Source organism: Sylvia atricapilla, chromosome 11 (assembly GCF_009819655.1).
Source record: "Sylvia atricapilla isolate bSylAtr1 chromosome 11, bSylAtr1.pri, whole genome shotgun sequence".
NCBI classification, from domain to species: domain Eukaryota; kingdom Metazoa; phylum Chordata; class Aves; order Passeriformes; family Sylviidae; genus Sylvia; species Sylvia atricapilla.
Genome location: NC_089150.1, coordinates 6,391,440 through 6,412,759, shown reverse-complemented (window position 1 = coordinate 6,412,759; position 21,320 = coordinate 6,391,440). Strand labels below are relative to the sequence as shown.

General features: G+C 44.1%; 1 protein-coding gene across 25 annotated transcripts in view; it reads right to left on the bottom strand.

Annotated features, from left to right (window-relative positions):
• Positions 1–21,320, bottom strand: part of MAGI1 (membrane associated guanylate kinase, WW and PDZ domain containing 1) — a 336,522-nt gene that overhangs the window by 291,000 nt on the left and 24,202 nt on the right. The gene's annotated exons all lie outside the window — the stretch shown is intronic.

Below are 21,320 nucleotides of genomic sequence, written 5' to 3'. Positions count from 1 at the left end.
TGCTGTGGATTAGATCTGCATGCTGCTTTACAGAGTTCAAAAGGTAGCACGTAACAAAAGGAACCCTGAAATACTGCTTATTAAATTAAAGGGTGGGTTTTTTTTTTTTTCTTTTTAAACTCTGCTTCCTCTGCCAATGCCAAGTAAGAGGGTTTTTCCAAGTATACAATAACAGTGGTTTCAAATGGGAAATGATACATACTGTATCAAAACAAAACACCAATTCTAACACAAAAGCAAAGGGTTTATCAGTGCATCTCCACTGCCTAGGCAGCAGGCTCCTGTGTCATGGCAAAGATAATTTTATCAGCCAGCAGAGAAGGCCGAACTCAAGATCAGTGCATGGTGTGAGAAAAATTAAAATGACCAAGAGGGAAGGAAGGGTATAGCTAAGCCACAAATGCAAGCTAAGGAAAACATCAGTCCAAAAAAGCAACAAAGACATGTTTGTTTTATGAGATAAAACAAGCAGTTCAACTATATTCCACAGTAAATCGTTTGGCTTAGAGCTGCAACAAGGACAAAAAAAAAAAGAAAAAAAAAAGAAAAAAAACAAAACACCACCATCAAAAAAAGGGAGCATCTGAATCCAATTTTCTTGTTCTAACTTTACATTACATGAATCAAGATCCTTACTAGAGAACCCAGGCACTCAAATCCATGCTTGGATCTTGTACATAGGAAATATCAAATGTACTGAATGTCTTACAGTTCCCTCTAGTCAGTGAAGGCCCAAAGATACTCAGCACTTAACAGTAAAATGATAATAATAAAAGCAAAACCAATAGTAAAAAATGTCAAGGCACTTTTTCTTGTATCGAAATGAAATTCAGCTTCATAGACAATCATTTGTTGACATCTCAGTCCTCCCAAAGGCACCATCTCTACTGTTGGAGAAGTTTCAAATAAAGTGTCATCATATTTAAGATTCTGAAACGGGAGACTGCACCACATTTTGGAGACTGAAACGGGAGACTGCACCACACCTCAAAATGCTGGACACACTGAAAACAATGCCCCACGTTCTAATTCAACCCCATTCTTTTAATGTCAAAATAAACACAACTGAATCCTTGTGTCTGAGGGCCTTATTATTTAATCCTCTCCTCATGGTTGCAGCTATTTCAGATGTATTTCCATTGACTTTCCTTCTTGGCTCAAACAGACTGAGTGGGATTTGCACTTCCATCTTCTGAGGTCTGGTGGGATGATTGCTCAGAGAGTGTCAGATCATCAGTGAAGCAAGAAATGACAATTTAAATCCCTCTCTGTTGCTCAATCACAGGCATATGCCAGGAGATAAGTGGCAAGTGCTGCTTTCATTGATGCCAGTGACAAGTAATGCCATGGCTTAAAATTAGCAGGTTAACAATTTTAGAGCTGCTTTCGTGCAGCTCAGCAATCCTGTGTCCAGCTTACCAGACTTTTCTCCTTGAAGTAACATGAGGACATGGGCAGAGGTGTGCAGAGAACAGCTGCAGCAGCACATGAACTCAGCTGTTGACTAACTAGTTTGGATCTAACCCGTTTTACCTGCGCTGAAACAGTCTGTCAGCACACTCAGCCCCCACACAGCCTCCCTCATCTCCAACAGCAGGTGGGCTCCATAACCTCAAACCACCTGGCGTGTTCTGCACACAAACCTCTGCCAAGAAAAGGCCAGAACAGCATCTACAGTCAGCTCCAAGTTATCAACAAAAACGAAGGCAGGGCCCCGTGTGCGGTGGGTTTTCAGGGATGAACTCAAATCCAGGGTAACTGCTGGGAAATCCCTGCCCCAAAGAGCAACCCAGCCTGCTCCTCCACACCTTCCATCAGGCCTGCAGAGACCACAGACCTTGTGAGGTGGTGGGAAGGAAGACAGCACTCCTGTGTCTCTTTTATTGGCACTTTTAGTCTTTAGTCTTGCTGGCTGCTAGCAACACATGTGGTTTGTTTTTATGGCTTTCCTTCTCCTGCTCCTTGCAGTTCCTGAAGGGACACAAGATGCCATTTATTTAGAGGAGATCCACCTGAGAAACAATTTAATAATTTAATGCACATTCCCTGAAAGAATATCGGAGTGTAAGCAGGTGAAAGTAACTTCATTTACCAGCAGAGCTTACGGATGCTCAGAGACACTGAGATTTATTACACAATGCCTTGAGCAAGTGGAAGGACAGCGAGAGGAGAGATGAATTTCTGGCTGTAAAGCATCATAAATGCCAAACCCCAAATGAGTCTTTACAAGATCTATTACTTATTCTCGCTCTGGAGCTGCAAGAAGGGGATGGCCAGAGGTTCAAGCCACTGCTGAGAACCCCCAACATCCTCCAGGACAACGATGCAAGTGAAGGACTTGGCCCCACCAGGGCAGAAGGCTGCAGGAAAGCTGCCCTCTGCCAGAGCTGCTGCTGGGCACCATGTGCTGATGCCTCCAGTCCTGTAAGGTTCAGTGGGAGAATGGAATTAGGTGACATAAACTGGGGAGAACATCAGGAAGGCCTTTCCAAAGCTCTTAGTATGACAGAAGAGGACAAATAATGCAAATTACAAATAATTACTTACAAGTAATAACTAAAAGAAAACACATCTGTGGGGAAACACTTCCGCAAAATCCCCGAGCTTTTTTTGTTTGTTTGTTTTAAATGGCTGAGAATAGAAGAAACAATTCACCCCCAGAGGACTGCAGCCTGAAAGAACTGAATCCTGCAAGCAGCAGCTCACAGAAGCTGGAAGCCAACACAGCTGAAATTAGCAAAAAGAACAAATGAAAGGTTTTCATTGTGGCAAATGGGGCTTTTGAGCAGACCGGCAGTAACATGATGTTCAAAACCTTGTTGCATGACTATTATGATTCCTCCCAGCAGCATGCAACAAAACATACCTAAGCTGTAATCAATTTCTTACAGTTTTATATAAACATTACAGGAATTTTGTCCTCTGTAATATTTCTTGCTCTCAAGGCTGCAATAAATAAGTCAGTTACAACCCTGCTGCCTCTGTCTCCTATCTCACTGTCTCAAGTCGCTGCCTTTATTTTTTTTAAAACTACCTGTCTAAGCACTTCCAGCTTCAACAAACACTTTAAATGTAACCTGTAGCTATACTCCAGGCAGAATGAAGCATTCTGCATTCAAAGGGAAGGAGTGGAAAAGCCATTTTCCACTGTTAACACTACCTTCCTTTCATCTCTGATCCCTCTCCAGGGTCAGGGAATTCCAGCAGCCAATCTCTCAAACAATGACTCAGAGGGATTTGGGTCTGGAAAGCTGTGGACACACTGAGTGCAAAGGCTGTGAACACTGGAGTTGGTGTGAAGTTGGCAAGTCCCTTCTCCAGCATCACCCCACTGCTTGAGGACAGTTCTGGTTACTACTTATGGAGGCAGGACAGAACCAGAAAGGGCAGGAGGGGCACATACCAATAATTATCCATCTTTTGAAGGGACAGACCTTCTAGGAGGTGAGTTGCCCCCTTCAGCCTGTCCTCAGGCCCTGCCCAAAGCACCTCATGCAGCAGCTCCAGGTGTAACCAACACACTGAGCCCTGAGTTTTAGGGGTATCTGAGAGGGGAATTGCCTGAGCTCATCTCAGGTCATTACCTGATGGCCCACAGCCATCCAGACAGCTCTGTATCACTCAGGCACTGAACTGCCTTGCTACAAGGCTTCATTCTGTCCATAAAGAAAGGCCATAGGTTGTCAGAACATGTGTCCTCCCATTCCACAGTTCTAGCTCAAGGAAGAGCAGCAGTAATTGCTTCAGGAAGAGTCCCAAAAAACAAGTGCTTGGCAGTACTTCCCCAAAGAGTACTCCACCTGGCAGAGACTGTGCCTCAAGGACCACCACAGCCAGAAATGTTATCTTGGTATAGCCCTGGTTGGGTTTCTCCAGATTATTCTCTCTCTCTGTTTCATCCAGTGAATGGCAAATTCACCCCACCACTATGATAAAGCACCAGGGAGGGTGGAGAATGGGGGGAGAAGAGACAGCTGAGCCAGCTTCAAAGGTTTTGCATCCTTTGAACACTTCACTCATACATAATTGAAAGGGCTGTATATTTGGACTACAAGAAAGTAGATTTTTTTTCCTGCTACCAGACCCATCACGTGAGGGATTCTGTCATACGATAGCCTTGGGGGAGGTTTGCAAACTTGGACAATTTACTGAGAAGCAAAGTAAACTACTACTGACAGCAAGTGGACCAGAGCCCAGATCCCTGAGAGGTTCTGACAATGGGAGGACTCAGAAAAAATAAGCCAGCCTTGACCTTGCATCAGGGGAGGCCAAGAGAAGCACATACATGTATTTTATTTCACCCTAACCTCTGTTTGACCAGTTATGCAAATAAATCTCTGCTTGTCCTAAGTACACTGCTAGACACTGAAAGAGAATTTGGAAGAATTCACAATAAAGCCAGACCTGCTGATCACTGCATTGCGACTGAACTTCTCGAGAAATGAAGTATTAAGCAGGCAAGAATGGCACATACAGCCCATAAAACAAGAGAAACGGCAGCCAAAAAAAGAAATCCAAGCTCAGAAGAGAAAAAAGAAAAAAGTACTTAAGAATTTGATACATGATGACGATCACTTCAGCTCCCTGCAGGCAGAGCAGCAGTATCTGGTCCCTGGAGAATACGTCCCAAGGCAGTGAAGCCATGGGAGCAATGTGTCACTGCAGCCCCAGCATGGACACACAGGAACCAGCCATACCTGCTGCTGTGGGGAGCATGGCAGAGACCCAAAGCCTGGCGAGGGAAAACTCCACGTGCATGCCCTGCACAAACACAAGGCCTTTGCTAATAAAAAGAACAAACCAAGATGTGTCTAGCATGGTTATGACACCCACACTGCCCTCAGTGCAGGAGGGATCTGGCGTCTTGTTTTCCAGCAGCACACACACTGCAGTGCTGGCAGCAGCTCGTGCTCCTGTGCTGCTCCCCTTGGAGCAGAGGGTCCCCAGGGCAGGGACTGCAGCATCACCAAGAGATCTACACCACTGATCACAGGGCATTCTCCCAGGGCTCTGTTACAGAGGCTCTTCAGAGACTGCTGCCATGAAGATGGCACAGTTAAAGCTGCCTTCAGCTTCCCCTGGCTTCAATCAGTGTCATTCAGTCACTCACTCACCACTAAACCTCTCAGCACCAGCTCAGTTTAGGCCTGGCAATATGCAAGTGAGCTTGGTGTGAAGCCTCCCATTTTCTAATTATTCTGGTTATTACACAGCAGCTTTCTTCTAACATGGGCATGAAGCTCCCCAAGATTACCACAGTGACTGCTGAGGGGCTCATGAAGGGGCATCACTGGAAACTAAACCCTTGCACACATCAACTTGAGCAAACCACTGTGTGCAGCTGGGAACAGACTGTCCTACACCCTCTGCACACCCAGGCACAGGGACTGTGCACAGCTGACCCCAAGCAGAGGAGCTGATCCAGCCGAAGGCGTGCTGCTCCTCGGGATGGGTCAGGGGAAACACAGCACAAGTCAAGTGAAAAATAACAAAAACTTTCAGACTGCCTAAGACATTCCCACTTGGAGGCTCACCTGCCCCTACCAGCTCTCCTGCACATCCTGCCCATCGCAGAAGATGCTGCCCACTGTGATGGCCAAGGTTTGACCCGAGCTTCCCATGGGGAAGGTTCAGCTCAGGGCTCTGTGGCATGAGAAGCTGCAAACCAGCAATGCAGAGGAGAGGGAGTCACTGCTTCAGTGCACTGATCCATACAGACAGCAAGAGGCTGTGGAAGGGGAAAAAAACCAAAAAAGCACTAAAAATTCTTCTGACAGGGTGAAAAATGAAAGCAAAGTGAAACACAGCTCAATCTGTCAAAACAAAATCACAGCAAGCCCACTGAAAACACACGGCTCAGCTCGCACTTTCTAGTCGGCAATAACTGGTACATTTGTTTTCCTGAAGATAAGCGGGTGAGTTAAGTTTGCTACACAACACTGCACAGATTTGAAAGGTAATCATGGCAGAAGCACAAACAATCAGATTTACCAGGGACACTTAGGACTTGCTGTCTTCCACCTTGCCACTCAACAGACTCTCACAGAAAATCCTGATCAAGATTTGTCCCTCTGAGATCATCATTCAAGGAGGAGGAAAGATGATGCTGTTAGCAGAAAACAGGTCCCAAATTGGCATGGGAAAAGGTCCCATCCAGTGCCTTTTGGATCAAGGTGGTAAAGGCCAATGTAATATTGAGGCTATAGAGGAGCCATTAACCTGGTAAGAGAGTCCTAACAATGTTACCCAGAGGGTATTTTGAATAGTGAGACAGTCTGTAATTAGCTTAGGTGGGCCAACCTAATTATTCATGGCCTGAGGAAGCATCTCTGATACAAGAGAAGTACAAGATACATATTTATAGTTCTTTCCCAATAAGCTCATTAAAGGTTTCAGAGATGAATGACCACAGCATTTGACTGTTTTGTTATAACCTGGAGATGCAAACAGTAATGAGTGAGCAAGCCAGGAGAACAAAAGGCAGGGGCTGCACAGAGCTCTAAGTAAAGGGAAAAAAACCCCAATGAACCACAGAAAAACCTTCAAACATCGATTTCTGTTACACTCCAATGTGAAACTGCCATTTGATGCTTCATTTTGAAATGGACAATTATACACATGCTATTTCTATAAATATGTGAACAAGTATTGCAATAAATCCCACTATAACAAGGCCTTGAGCATTACCAACAGGAATAATATTGTGGAAACAGTTAATATAGATGTGCAACACCTCATATATATTCAGATCTGCATTTGCACATTAAAAAGCTTGAAACCAATCTTCCAAATAATTCTGTGTAATATAAAAATTCTAATTTCCAAACATTTCCATTCCAGCAGACCTTTGCCTACCCAGAGCTTTCACAGCCTGAACTGGGCTGCAGATGCACACAGAAATCAAACTGGGATCTGGCACAAGCTAGATGGGAAGAAAAAAATACATTCTTTTAGGTTTCCTTTTACTGTTTTTCTCTCTCTCTTTTTTTTTTTTTTTTTTTTAAGGCATCTTCTAATCTAAGACTCAACAGAAAACACAACTTTCCAATTGCTGCTGCAATGTTTTAACTTCTCCTCTTTACCTATTGGTTGCCTGTTTTCTGCAGGAGATGAAACTCTTCTGTTGTAGGAATTCTCTTCCATTTCCCTTGAGGTTTTCCCCTTAATTAGACATTAACTCTTCCCTGTTATACATCAACCTTCTCATAGCCAAGTGCTTGGCACCAGGTACCATATTCCCCTGATATCCTCACACAAAGAGCATCAAGCCACCCCCTGGTGTCCCACACCACAATTCTGGTGTTAAATTATTTCTGCTTTGTAAGCTACTAAAAACCCAGCACAATTTCCCACAGAAACTCTGTCCTGCAAAATATTTCCCAAAACTGAAGAAATAAAACTGGAGAAGAAAACTCCTTGATAAACACACAGAATTTTCCTCACCCTTTTGTAAGAAGTAAATGGAAATCATGTGCAGCTTAACAGGGTAAAATCTGGGAACTGCCAGTGGCAAATGCTGTGACAAGCCCTGCTTCCTGCCTTAGCCCTGGCCAGTAAAAGATTAAATGGTCTAGAAATAAGTCGCTTCCAATTTTCACTATCAGCAAGAACCTTAACAAATACTGACACCCCCCCCCCCTTATAAAAAAAGCATTTAGAGAAACACAGGTATTTTTAATTAAAAACCAAAACAACATTGCTCAAACCTCTCTCCTTGTCAGCCCCAAGAAGAGCATTTCAAAGCCCAGGTGGCTGGCAGGTCTCTGAGGACTGCAGACCCTGGTCAGATACCCAAGGTGCCCCACACCTCACTCCCAGGGTGGACTGGAAACTCAGCATCTTCCTTCCCCCAAACGCACAGCCATGCCAAGGTAGCCAGCTCTTCTCCATTCCATGCCCTGTCTTCTAAACCTGTTGGTTTTTTTCTACTGATCCACCTCCTGCCAGTCTGCTCGTGGCTGGTTTCAGCTCCATTTCTCCATTTAAGACACACAGGTATCCCACACCTCCTGCTCACCACCACCCCTGTGCCCAGGACTGCAGGCAGCCCCTGCCTTACCCCTCCAGTTTCAAGGGAGCTGCCCATTCTCCAAAAACGTAGTTATAGGAAGTGTATTTAGGAAGAGCAGATGACCAAACCAGGAGAGATGAAAGTGGGTTTGTGCTGCCAGCAGCGTGCAGCCACAGCTGAGCACCCACAGGCCAAGCAGGGAGGGCACCCTGCCTGGCCAAGAGCTGCCCGGTTGTCCTTGGATGGTTGAAACCACCCACCAAAACTGCATTTTGGATGCAGAACTCTCTCCCCTGCACGTGGCCAGCCAGTGGCACACCCAGCCCCTCCACCAGCTCAAAGCAGCCTGGGCAGTTTCAGCTGTAACCCAGCTGAACCCTCAAAGCCCAGCTCCAGCCTCCAAAGTGGCATTTTCCTGTCCCTTTAATGGCCTGAGCAAGTGACCATGTCTGCTCCTGAGAGGCTGGAATGGTCACTGCTGGGAGGCTGGGCTGAGCTCTTTGTCCCGAGGGATCCAACCTGATCCAACCACAGCAGCAGATACAAAATTGGCATCTCAGCAGCAGTTTCTGAGACAGCAGGAACTGGAACTGGATTGTCCCAAAAGCTCAGCAGAGGGTTTCAGCCCACCCAGGCTGAGCAGCCTGGATGAAATCTGGGTACAAGGCACATGAGCAGAGGCTAAATATGGAGTATTTTAACTTCCATTTTAACTTCCAGCTTCTCAGACAGAATTAAAGCACTCATTAGCATGTGTACACTGACAGATAGCAAACTGCAGCAAGAATAATGGGACAGCAAGGGAAAAAAAAAAGGCAAATTAACAAAATAAAGCTGATTCTGGTGGCATGGAATTCTTGTAACTCCTAGATTAGTCTGTACTCCATTTATCATCCACTCTGGGTTTTGGGTTTGTTTCCCTTAATTCTAGGGAGGTCTTTTGAGAAAAATGGCATTTCTTCCCTCTCTAGAAAAGGAAAACCTCATCTGCACTGCATATTTTTAAGATTAACAGTCCAAGGTCAAGCTCTTGAAAGAAATTGTAGTGAAATATTTTTCTAAACCACAGTTCACTGAAGAAGAAATTTCATCCTGACTTAGGATATTTGTTTTTAACCTAGGTAGGTTCTGGGGCTTTTTTTTGGCTTCCAAAAAAATATCAGGCAATTAGAACTCCAAGGCTTGATAACATCAACACCATTCAGGTTAATGCTGATTACCAAAACGACAAAGATCAAGCTCTAGAAAACAAACAAACCAAACAAACCAACCAAAAACTAAAATCACCTTTAAAAAATCCCCCAAAACACCACCACCACCTCAGGATGGACTCAAATGGTCCATAAATATTGTTCTAGTTTTGTTCTGTCAAAAAGAAAAAAAGAAAGCCAAAACCAGCAGTGCCTAAAAATAGTACACAGTACCTGAGCAAAGCTATCAAGAGAGAACTGAATTAGTGAAAGAGACCTTGCTTGGCCAAAACACTGCTTCATTTGGGCAGAAATCAGCAGGGGACCCTCACAGACCTCCTTATGGGAGGCAGGTAAGGCTGGCTGGAATAAAATAATAAAAATAACAAAATAATAAAAATATAATATAAATGAAAATATAATAATAATAATAATAATAATAATAATAATAATAATAATAATAATAATCTCTTTTGGCTCCACAGGTGTGCAGATGAGGACATTGACACAGATGGTTTTGCCAGTCAGGATTAAAGGAGCACTCAGCTCAAGTGACTGGAATGGAGAAGATGATGTCCAGTTACAACAGCCTGTTTGCTTTGAGGAAGGGAGGGTCCAGGAAAGGTAGAAAGGAAGAAGGGAGGGGAAGAAAAAAAAAAAAAAAAAAAACCACCAACCAAACCCAGAATCTTTCAACTGACAAAAATTTCCTAGGAGATGCAGAGAAATCCATTTTTCCTAATGCCAGCAAGTAGGTCAGAACAAGACCCTCAAGACTGAAAATCCAGAAATCCATCTCAACCCCACGGCTTGCTTTTACACTTTGCAAAAGAGACCTGAACAAATTCCTGCAGAAACTGCTGATCTCTGCAAGCTCCAAGGACATGTGAAGAAACTTTAGCAGTGGAAGCGCCACAGAAGAGGGGTGTTTGTTTTTAAAACCTGTTCCCAGGCTGGATCCCTCAATTCCAGAGTGAGACTAACACACACAGAGGTGTTTACAAGCCGCCCCAATGAGAATTTTATAAACGGAAGAGCTGAACTGCAGCCTTGAGAGTTCTGAGCATGTTACCACACTCTTCCTGTCTGCAGAGGTGACCCATCTCTTGCATGTCATCTCAGCCTCACACACAAACATTAATTTAGGACCGATGACTCATGATTCCTGTTTTCCAGAACATTCAAACCAATATTGCAAGGAAACCTGTTGTGTTTTTTTTCTCCCCCCATAGGCTGAGTGGCTGGGTAAGAACAGGAAAGGCAGGAAGAAGTAAAAAACGGAGCAAAAAAGGGGATAAACAGTTCTGTTAACCTTTACTGAGCCTTCACAAGTGATGAGCTGCAGAGGGTGCACAGGTTATGTGTAAAGGCTTTGCACCAAAAGGCCAGGGGCTCACTGAAAATGCAAATTACACCTGGTGGAACTGCAGTGAGTTGAGGACTTAAGAGACACAAACATCCAAACTCCAACATCCCAAATGCACCATCACACACTCGGCCCCCTCCAGGAGCTGCACTGTGCTGCCTGGCTGCCGTGGGCTCAGGAGAAGAATATTAGAAGTTTTTATTAGTTCCAAAAAACAAGTACATAAAACCGCCTTGCTCCAATAGCACTGAAACTTTCCATATGGGGGAAGAAAAAGGAGAAAAAAAAATACCAACAACAAAAGGCAGCTGATCACTTCAATAGGCTGGGGGCACAGCAGTGTGGTTATCTCCAGCAGAACCAAAGTTCTCCCCAGTGAGTCCCAGCCTCCAGAACAGTCCCAAGGAGCACATTGCTGCAGCAGAAGCAAGGACCTGCTGCAAATACCAAAACTCCTGAGAGCTCCCAAAGCTGCCATTTGCAGGAGGCCAGTCTTGGCTTCGGCACTGTCTGCACATCCCTGCCGAGGCTGAAAGGCTTTTAAACACTCCCATGACTTAAACCAGTGCAGAAACAACAGGGTCCTGCAGGTGGAGACCCATCAACAGGCCCATGCAGGTGCCTGGGTGTGCAGCCTCAGTCCCTCTCTGCCAGGATCCTCTCAAAGAATAACACGAAAATGCAGATTATGCAAGATAAGGTGAAGTGGGACCACATCACACACCACAGTTTGTAGGACACTAAGGGCCACTTTTCCCATGCCCTGGGGATTTCACAGCTCTGTGTCCTGCCCCTGCAGGTGTAACCTTGGTGAATTAATAATCCCAAGGGATGTATTTGCCATCCATGGGAAAACAAACAGATAAAGTGATAAAACTACCAGCTACTAACTCACATGAAGCTACAGCCAGCCTGCACTGCTGGCAGAGAAGAAAGCATGCAAACATTCAAGGCACCTTCAAGGACCTCTCATCAGCTGTTTTTCCTTTCTGAGGAGCATCAGTCACCTTTTCTGAAGACATTGCAGAGGCTGTAATTCCAAGCAAAAGTGACATTACTTCATTTCCTTTGGAAAACAACAGCTCTGCCAGCCCCTCCTTCCCCTGTCTTGGACTCTCATGAGCAAAGCACTCGGATCTCCAGGAAGGGGGTAAGGTCAGAAGCAAATGCCTGAATTGCTCCCAGATTAGCAGCCCAGAGGGAGCAATTCCAGCAGAAAGCATTTACAATATTCTTGGTATTAAATGCTTTTGGCCAAGATGAAATTTGTTAAAGTTGCACTTTTGTTTCTTCAAAGCTCTGAAGTAATTTCTTTCCCCAAAGCTGCCTCCACAAGCTGAATCGGTGGGAAAATGGACATTTCACACACAGAACCCAGCACAGCTGAATAACAAAGTCAGGCAATTGCTCACATGTTGAAGCTTGATCTATTATTCTCTTCAGAAGCAAAACACCCACATAGAAAGGCAAATTGTTGCCCCAAAACTGACGTGTCACCCTAATTTCCTGAGATCAATCCCGTATCAGTCAAACCCTTTTCTAAAAACAAAGAGAAAAACTGAACGTACAATCAAGCAAACATCTAAAAATCCTTTGACTACAATTTGGCTGGACAAGAGCTTTATGAGGAGCAGCTGGTTTATACCCAACATTTCTGAATTATTTTATTAGGATCCAACAGTTCTTAGACAAGGTTGACAGGACCCCATTATATCACTGAATATTTAACTATCCCATTTATTATATTTTGCCCTTCCTCTTCTTCCCAGCACAAACCATTATTTTCTTGTTTCTTTTTTGTGCTTTTTATTTCCCAACTTCCCTGATCCTCCACACAATGAATTTCTATCACAACATTCCCTGGGGAGCACCTCATCTATTAAAATGCCATTGGTACCAACTCTGGAGGTGATGACTTCAGAGAGGAAATAACGTTGCTGGTTTTTTTGTTTTTTCTCCTTCTCCTCCCTCTACAGCTTCATGGTTTTTTTTCACAAGGAAAAGGGCACTGTGCTCTCAGACTGGAACTGATAAAAACCACTATGAAGCAAAGAAAGGCCTAAAGGCTGAATGAACCAATTCTAAACCCCGCAGAAAAATACTGTTTTCTAAAACCACAAACAGTACAGTACCTGGGGAAGATCCTGGATGAAAGCAAAAAAAAAGTCACAGTTCTTGGTTTGCCTTTTTTTGCTGTGCCAACTGGAATTCAACCCACTTTCGTCCACCAAGTTTTTAGACTCTAATGCAACAAAAAACTCTGAAGAAAGCACAGTCAAGAAGCATGTTTAAACCTCAGGAAAGCCTGGCTTTACAATGCTTCCAACCTCTACAAACAAAAGAAGAGCCATCAACTTGGACAACTGCTGATAGGGAAGTGTGGGAGAATTCAGGACATCCATGGGCTGCCTGATAGTCCTTGGCAGAAAACACTGAGAAATATTCCCAGTGCAGTGATTTCATGCAGAAGCACAGCAGTATGATGACCAATGGCCACATAAAACCCATAAAGACAATGATATTTAAAATATTTCAGATTATTATTTTTTTAAACGGTTCAGCAGAGTTTCCCACCCGGGAACAGATATCCCCCAACACTCCTGCAGTCCTGAATTATGTTGTTTTGGCTAGGTGGAAACCAGAGCCTGGGACAAGTGAACACAGATGGATAACAACCACAGAATCACAGAAAAACCTGGGCTGGAACAGACCTGAAAGATTATTTGGTTCCAACAATTGACCAAACAGGTCTTGGTATTACCATAGCACCCAGGATGGAGCTGCAAACAGCTCCAGAAACAGGGGGGAAGCAAAGGAGGAATCCCTTTTTGACATATCCCTCCTCTTTTACAAATCTTTGATGCTCTGATGTCTCATGGTAAACATCTCTGCTGGCAGGGAGAGCATCCTGGCTGGAGCAGAGGAGGCACAGAACACAGGGTGGAGCAGTGACAGCAATTCCTTCTGATGTGCTTCAGAAAAACCTTCTTCTTCCCAAACCCAAACTTAATATTGATTTATATCCTGAAGCATGAAGACGTATCCCATCCAATATTCTGACTTTCAGAGGGCTGGGTTTTGTTTTGGGTGGATTTTTGCCTTAATCTCAGTTGCTCCAACAGTTCATGTATATTTAATTATTGGCATCGTCTCAGACACTGAATTTTGGCCCTCAGTAACACCCCGTGGCAAGCAGCTCTGTGAATTAACAAGGGGGAAACCATTCCTTGTTTCCTTTGGAAGGCAATGTTAAAGCTGCATAGCTAAATTCCCAGAGGCCAGGAAATGAAAACATTAAATATTCTAATAACATCACTAAAGAAGTCATGTTTTACATATATGTCATTCCAATGAAATATTTTTCCTGTTTAATCATTTAGTGTTAATGCAACTCATGCTGGTGTTAAAGGTTCACACACACACACAAAAAAAGAGAGGAAGGATCTCACATGGGAATCCCATCCAGGATATACCATAACCAGGCAACCACTACTGCAGACACTTAAATTTCCCATTTTCTAATTTTGTTGATTCTAACTAGACACACTTAATGGCACAGTAATTATATAAATTGCCTAGAATGCATAACACTGCATTTATATATAATAAATGAACTGTTGCAGAGAAAATGCCAAGGAAATATAACTAAATTTTATTCAGTTTTATTCCTTAATAGAAAACAATCAAAGGCCATGTAACTGCAGCAAAATGATAAACAAAATCACTTTCTGCAAGAAGCTTCTTCCCACAGATCCTTCCTTAAATCTTGGCAATTAAGACATTTTCAAGAGGTTGGGGACTGCAAACCAACAAGTTCATCTCTCCCAAAACTGACTCACAAAAAATTCATTTTCCCCACTCTGAGATGTAGAAAGTCCTGGGCAGCCTTAGCTGAAGTTGCCAGATAAGCAGGACCATAACTGTGCAGTGTTAAAAAAAGTGAAAGGGAAAAGGAAATTTCCCATTTAAGAGCTGTCACACAGAATGAAACAACCCCCTTCAATTAAAATTAATTAAATTCCTTTAATTAATTAATTAATTTAATTAATTAATTAAAGGAGCTCTCCCAACACAAGGCAAGGACAGATGCAGAATGGCTGAGACTGTCTGTCTGGCAGGAGCAGGCAGTTGGCCCAAAGCTGTGAGACTTTATACAAACATGTTCAAGTCAGAATGAGATTTCTCAAGTGTGACACAGATGCCCAGGCAATAAGCGAGCAGATGCTGGTGTGATGGTCTTGCATTTCTGTGTCTCTTTAGGAGAGGGATGGGATAAAGAGCAACGAATGTGGAAGAGAATTGAAGCACCTCAAAAAAAAGGTGAGAAGACTTACCTCCCAGCATTTCTGCCCCGGACACACAGAGACATCTCATCCCCTGCACCCTCTTGCTGCAGACACCTCACAAGTCCATTTTTTACATTTTTGCATTAGTCTATAGGAAAACTGCTCCAGTTTTGCAGCAGGCACTTTGCAGCTGCTCCCAAAGCACCCACAGCAGAGCCCTGTCTCGACAGGAGGTGGGCTTCATCTGCTTGGTAAAGGCTTCTTGCCTGGGCCAAGCATTCTCCAAAAAAACACGGTTTGGAGTGACTGGCATCACTGAGGCCCCTTTGCAGAGAAACTGTTTCTATTTTACATTTACTTGACAGTAAAATACCCAGTATTGTTGAGTTTCTGCCAGACCACTGGAACAGAGCACTTTGCTGGAGCAAAAGCTGGCCTGCACATACAACTGAGATGAGGTTCCCATGTTATGTAGCACCAAAGCCCTTCTTCAACCCATTCCTCCCAGTGAGATTGAGATTTTGAAAGCAACTGGAGTCTAAAAGATGCTTCCAATTTTTTCCCTTTTATTTTATTTTTTTATTATTATTTTTAATAAATAAAACCTCTAAAAGGCCAGCAAACCACTTATGGGAAAGCACAGACTTGAAATACAAACACATATTCAAGAAAAATTAAAAGACAGGTTTCCACTTCAGCCAGAAGAACAAAGTATCTAACCTCAGTCTTCAAAGACAAGGAAATTCAGAAATAACACTGTCTCTCCTATTACTCATCCCGACTGTGCTGGGTTGCTACAATCCATGCTGGCCACCCAAAATTAAAAGAGACCTCCAGAAAAAAATTCAACTCAAAAGGCATATGTTGAAAACCAGCCCAAGGCAGGTTATGTGGTTGAAATGAAATGCACAGCATCCATCAAGAGCATTGTATGTGCCATTCCTGAACTGCACCAGTCACACTCATGTGGTTACAATTTACAAATTAGCACTGGGTAGAGCAAGGATTTCCTCCCACCTTGAAATCTGCAATAACAGGTATTTTTCCCACAGCCAGCTTCATCAGTCAGCACGTTTCCTCATGCTGATGGCGTATCTTTGGCCAATATTTAAGTCACCAGCTCTGTTCCCCTTCCCTCTGGCGGCAGTCGGATGTGCATTGAAACCAAACCTGTCGCTGGGGAGTGGAAGCAGCAATCCTGGCTGGGTCTGACCCATCCCTACTGCTGTCAGCGGTATGTCAAATGTGTGTGCAGCCTCACACTGATCAAGGTGCAGGGAGAACAGCTCAGCAAACAGAGGAGTGTGACCCCAGGTCTGGCCAGGGCAGCAGACTCCTGCGCTGGGAGGACACAAGGGACAGCATGTGACAGGATCACACCTGAGGGGAAGCAGAATAAGCCCCTCTTCCTCACCCATTAGCATGGCAAGCGCCAAACTCATTCCCTGGAGGCAATGTGCTCTCAGTCCCCCTTCCCTGCTCGGAGCAGGAGGGAGCAGGGAATGACTCAGGACTGCTCAGAGCAGGCCAATAATTACAGCTCTCACAGCCCCAAGGGCTCCCTCTGTGAGACACCTCAGTGTGGACACAGCAGGACGGTGTTTTCAGCCACATGGGCTGGGAAATGTTTGTGTTTTTACATAAACAAAACCCTTTGATTGGAGCCTCCCACTCCACCAGAACCGAGGTCAGGAACCATCATCTCTCGCTGTCTGTGCAGGATGCTCAAATACCCCTTAGAATCGGGCACAAAACCAGGCTCACACAGCTTCTCACAGGACTCCAGATGATACAAACCCCATCAGCTCAGTGGGGTAAGACAAAACTCAACCCTAAACTCAACCCAAACTCAACCCCTAAACTCAACCTGCAACCAATTCCCACCCCAGAGAGTGGCCTGACCCATCGATGTGGACAAATTGTCACCCCAGGACACACTCCCTTTGTCTTGCCATGGACCTGGTGGCCTGGAAAGGGACATCTCTAGCCACCACTGTGACCTAGTACATGCAGACCCAGTCCCCAAAAGACTGTGGACTGTAAAATCACTATCACATTGTAAAATACCATCTGTGCCAGGAGACCCTACAGCTTTCTCATCTTCACTTACTTCCCACCACACAAGGTCCTCATCTACAAGGCAGTTTTTTCTTATTTAAGCATTTGGTAGCTCGAGTCCAGTGGTTTGGGCACATCACTCAGGCTATCTGCTGACATTTGCAAGCAAAATGCTGAAGTGCTGCTGGAACTTGCACTGATTTGTAATGAAATGGCTTTGAACCAACATTTTCATCAAAGGTGATTCTGCCTCACCCTTTTGCTAAACACGAAGTGGTTTCCCTGTTGGGAAAGATAATGAATACTACAAACAAGAACAGTTTTGAACAGAAGCTCCCAACAAAGCAGAAAACCTGGAACTCACCTCAGGAAATCAACTTTTCATCCCTATCAGATTTGAACTGTTGGAGTAATCCTTATCCAACAAATCAGTGCTAATTTCTCATGCCCATCTCAGGGATGACCACACTCTGCTCAGCTATTTTATGCCCAGAGCTGAGCTAAACATTACCCTAAGGAGCTACTGGTGACCCCCCAGCAGCTCTTGGCACCAGAAGCATCTCTGTTTGGCAGAGTTGGAGATGTAAAATACAAATATATACATACTTACACACTCTTTACTCCATCAACAGTCCTTCCTGCACATAACAGTGCCCCACAGCAGAAACAACCCTGCCTCACAAACACTACAAGAACATGACATTCCCCTGGGAAGGAGGCAAAGAAACACCTGGAAATGTTAAAAAAAAAATATTTCACACAAAATTTACACCGAGTTTGCCAGCTACTACAAATGATTTTTCAGAGAAGTGCTGTTTACAAGGCTAGCCAACAACTTCTGAGTAAACTCTGTAAGTCAATTAAATACTGCTCTGACACAGAGTCATGGATCATCCAGTGCTCAAAGAGTAGAACTGTTGATTTTAGTCAAAGGCAGCAATCTGGCAGTAAATACATCACTGTGTCCTGGCAGACAACTGAATGCTATCATTAGAAAGTATGTGTTCCACCAATTACAAAAATTAATTATAAAGCCATGTCAGGTCACTGGGTGGGAAAATAATTATTTCACTTCACAAGATTAAATGAGAGACAGTGCCCCACCTTCATCAGTATGCAAATTGCAATGGATTGCTGGGACTAACCCAGCTATCTCCAATGCTGGCAGGTGCCCAACCTAACCCAATACAGTCCTCAGGGTGAGATGGATGAATACCACCTCGTGAGAATCCAGTTTAGCAACAAAAAATATGCAGCAGGAGAAGAAAGATGGCAAAGAGAAGAAAATATGCAGACCTGGTGAAAAGTTCTGTAGCGAAATTTCTAATTCACAAGGAGTCAAATAAAATTTCAAATATAACAAACAGTTCCTGAGCTGGGGAGGGACTGATAATATCAACACATGCTCTGTGCCAGGACCATGTGTGCTGATGGGATGCAAAAAAAAAAAAAAAAAAAAGCTTTAAGACTGCTGCAGATGGAAGCTTTGCTGGAAGACCACCACTTATGCATTGAGAATTGGCTGGTTGAACACTTTTCTTCACTAATAAGTTTTGGTGAAGGCACTAGGAAAAAACTTTGGCCAAATTTCGTCATGATGTTATGACCTCAGAAAATCAGCACTGCGTATTTCTGGGCTAAGATTCCCAAATGTCTCCGTCCAGGAAGGATTTTGCACCTGCTCAGATCAACCAGGAGCTGAGATATCAGACTGGCCCCAGGTCAACAAGCATTTTGCCTAAGGTTCAGCTGTGCTTACACACCATAAAAATTAGGAAGACTACAAAAATGTCAGTGGATAAAGTTATATATACATACATATATATATATTATATATATACACACATATATATTATATATACACACACATATATATATCTCCTATCTTCCAAATGGTAATTAGCCTTTTCCAAAGCAAAGCCTGCTGCCATTTACAAGTAATGTCTCTTCTCCCCCAGACTTACCAGGAATGCAGCTGATGAGGTGCCCAACTCCCATGTGTTAACCTAGTTTCCCCCAGGTGATGGGTGCTGCCCTTGGGGCAGCCCTCTAGGATTTTTAAATTGCCTCTGCAACATGAAAGGACAAACCTAGGTGCTGCAAGACACCTTCATCTTCCCTCTAGAGCATGTACTTACAAAAAGCATTGCACATTGATGAGCACACACATTTGTCTTAAAGATCTAGTGAAGAAACTGGATCAAACAAAAAAAACCCAAACCAAACCCAGATACTGCTACACACCTGCAGCCCTGAGACACAATTTATTCCATTCAGAGCAGCTGTGCACGTTGAACCTTCTTTTATTGCTTTGGGGACTTGCATCACTCCTACCTTCAGTTTGACAAACATTTCCTCATCCAGCACAGCAAAACAAAGCACAACAAAAAAAGGATAGAGGTTCCACATACACCTCTGTGTGTGTACAAAAACCATAACACATTTCCATATGACACAAGCTGACATTTCCTTATCAATGCAAATAGCCCTGCCCTGCCACTCCCTGAGGCTATGATGACAGGAAAGCTGTGAGCTGTGGATGTGAGGAGTCTCACAGACCTCCTTGACAGACAGGTAAATGTACTTCACTACTGCAAACCCCAGGCATTTTCTATGTTAATTCTTGAGCCTCTGCTTTCAGCTGGCCTCTGGTGTGCCAGGGCCATTGAAAATTTGCCTGCTCCACCATCTGCAGCTGATGTGCCCAACAGGCCCCTTTCATCAAAGGGTGATCTTATTGCAGATATGGGGGATCAGTTTGCACCTCAAAGCACAGCAGGTTAAAAATCTTCTGCCTCGAAAACCACAGAAATAAAATGATGTTATGCACATCTTCCTTATTAAATGGTACAAGAGATGATAAAACATTTCCCCTTTAGGACAAGGGGAAATGGCCTCAAGGTATGCCAGGGGAAGTTCAGGTTATATATGAGAAAAAAATTCTCCACTGAAAGAATAGTCAAGCATTGGAACAGGCTTCTTAGGGAAGCTGTGGAGTCACCATCCCTGAAAGGGTTACAAAAGGAGGGGACATGGCACTTCATGACATGACTGGGTGGGCATGGTGGTATTTCTTTCAAGGTTGGCCTCGATGATGTTGGAGGATTTTTCCAGTTTTAATGATTCTAAACCAACTTTGCTTCCCTTGCAAATGGTTAATACACCCCACACAAGCACTCACACGTAATTATGCAAGTTAAAGCAAATAAATCAGAGGTGTTTCCAAGCCTTGACAAAGCCCAGAGACCTACAGGCCCCAAGCAGCCTTAGAGGCAGAGTTCTCAATTTTTCACAGTTGCAGGGAGCTCTGTATAAATCCCCTCCCTGTTCTGCTGCAGGTGCATGGACGGGAGTTTTCTCTGGTCTCTGGCTCTGTCCTTGAGACAAACTTGCCCCATCTCCCAGCCTCATGTCAGGACACAGCTTTCCCACTCCAGGCAACAACAGGGAGGCTGAGCTTCTCCAGAGGCCCTTGGAAGCAGTGTCTTACAGCCTTGCTCAGGCTTCTCCTCAGTGCTTGCCTCTGAATTGCTGACACTGCAGGGAAAAGGCAGAATTCAATGTGTGCAGCACAGCTGGACTGTGCTCCAGAAGGGCTGCTCCTCGCTTTGGACACCTCTGCACCCAAAGAATCCACACCAAAGGGCCGGGCAGGGCCTAAACTGGCTGTATAGGTGCTTTTCCATCAAACTGTACAACTGGGGCTTTCTGCAGTCCTGAATTTTCACCCCAACCCCCCTCTAGCAAATCCTGCAGTGCAGGAGTCAGAGGCTTCGCGATGACAGCTGCTCTCACATCACCTGGGGTCATGCACATCCCCATGCTCCAGATGACAGCAGTGACCAGAAGCAGCAGCAGACTTTATTTCCAAAATCTCACGTGACCACAGGCCACTGCACCAACAGTCACAAGCCATCTCATGGTCAAAAAGCAATTTCCCTTTCTTTCATTGCTTTTAACAGGCTTGAAGGGTTTGTTTGTTTGCTTGTTTTCAAACTGGTAACTTGCTATCTATTTTCCATTCTGATTTGTCTCTCACAGGTTTGTCTTTGCTTATGGAAATGACATTTTGTTTGTCCTTATTATGAAGTTCAGAATTCAAAGTTCTGTCCTATTTTTAATCAACAGTCCGTATTAATTTCCTCTGCAATTCAGAAGAAGTCGACTTGTATCAGTTTCTCGAGCTGTATTCCCACTTGCTGAATAAGCCTCAAACATACTCATTTCCTCAGGATGGATTATTTTCATCAGAAAAAGTCCCTTTTGAAGTAAATGTCTTCTCTGGATGTTTTCCACCTCTTCTGGAGTTTCACCTTCTGCACTGGCTCGTCAGGGCTCCGTGCTTGTTCCTCTCCAACCCAGCTCTCTGCAAGAGCCTGCAGGAGTGCTTGGAGTATCTTCCTATCAAC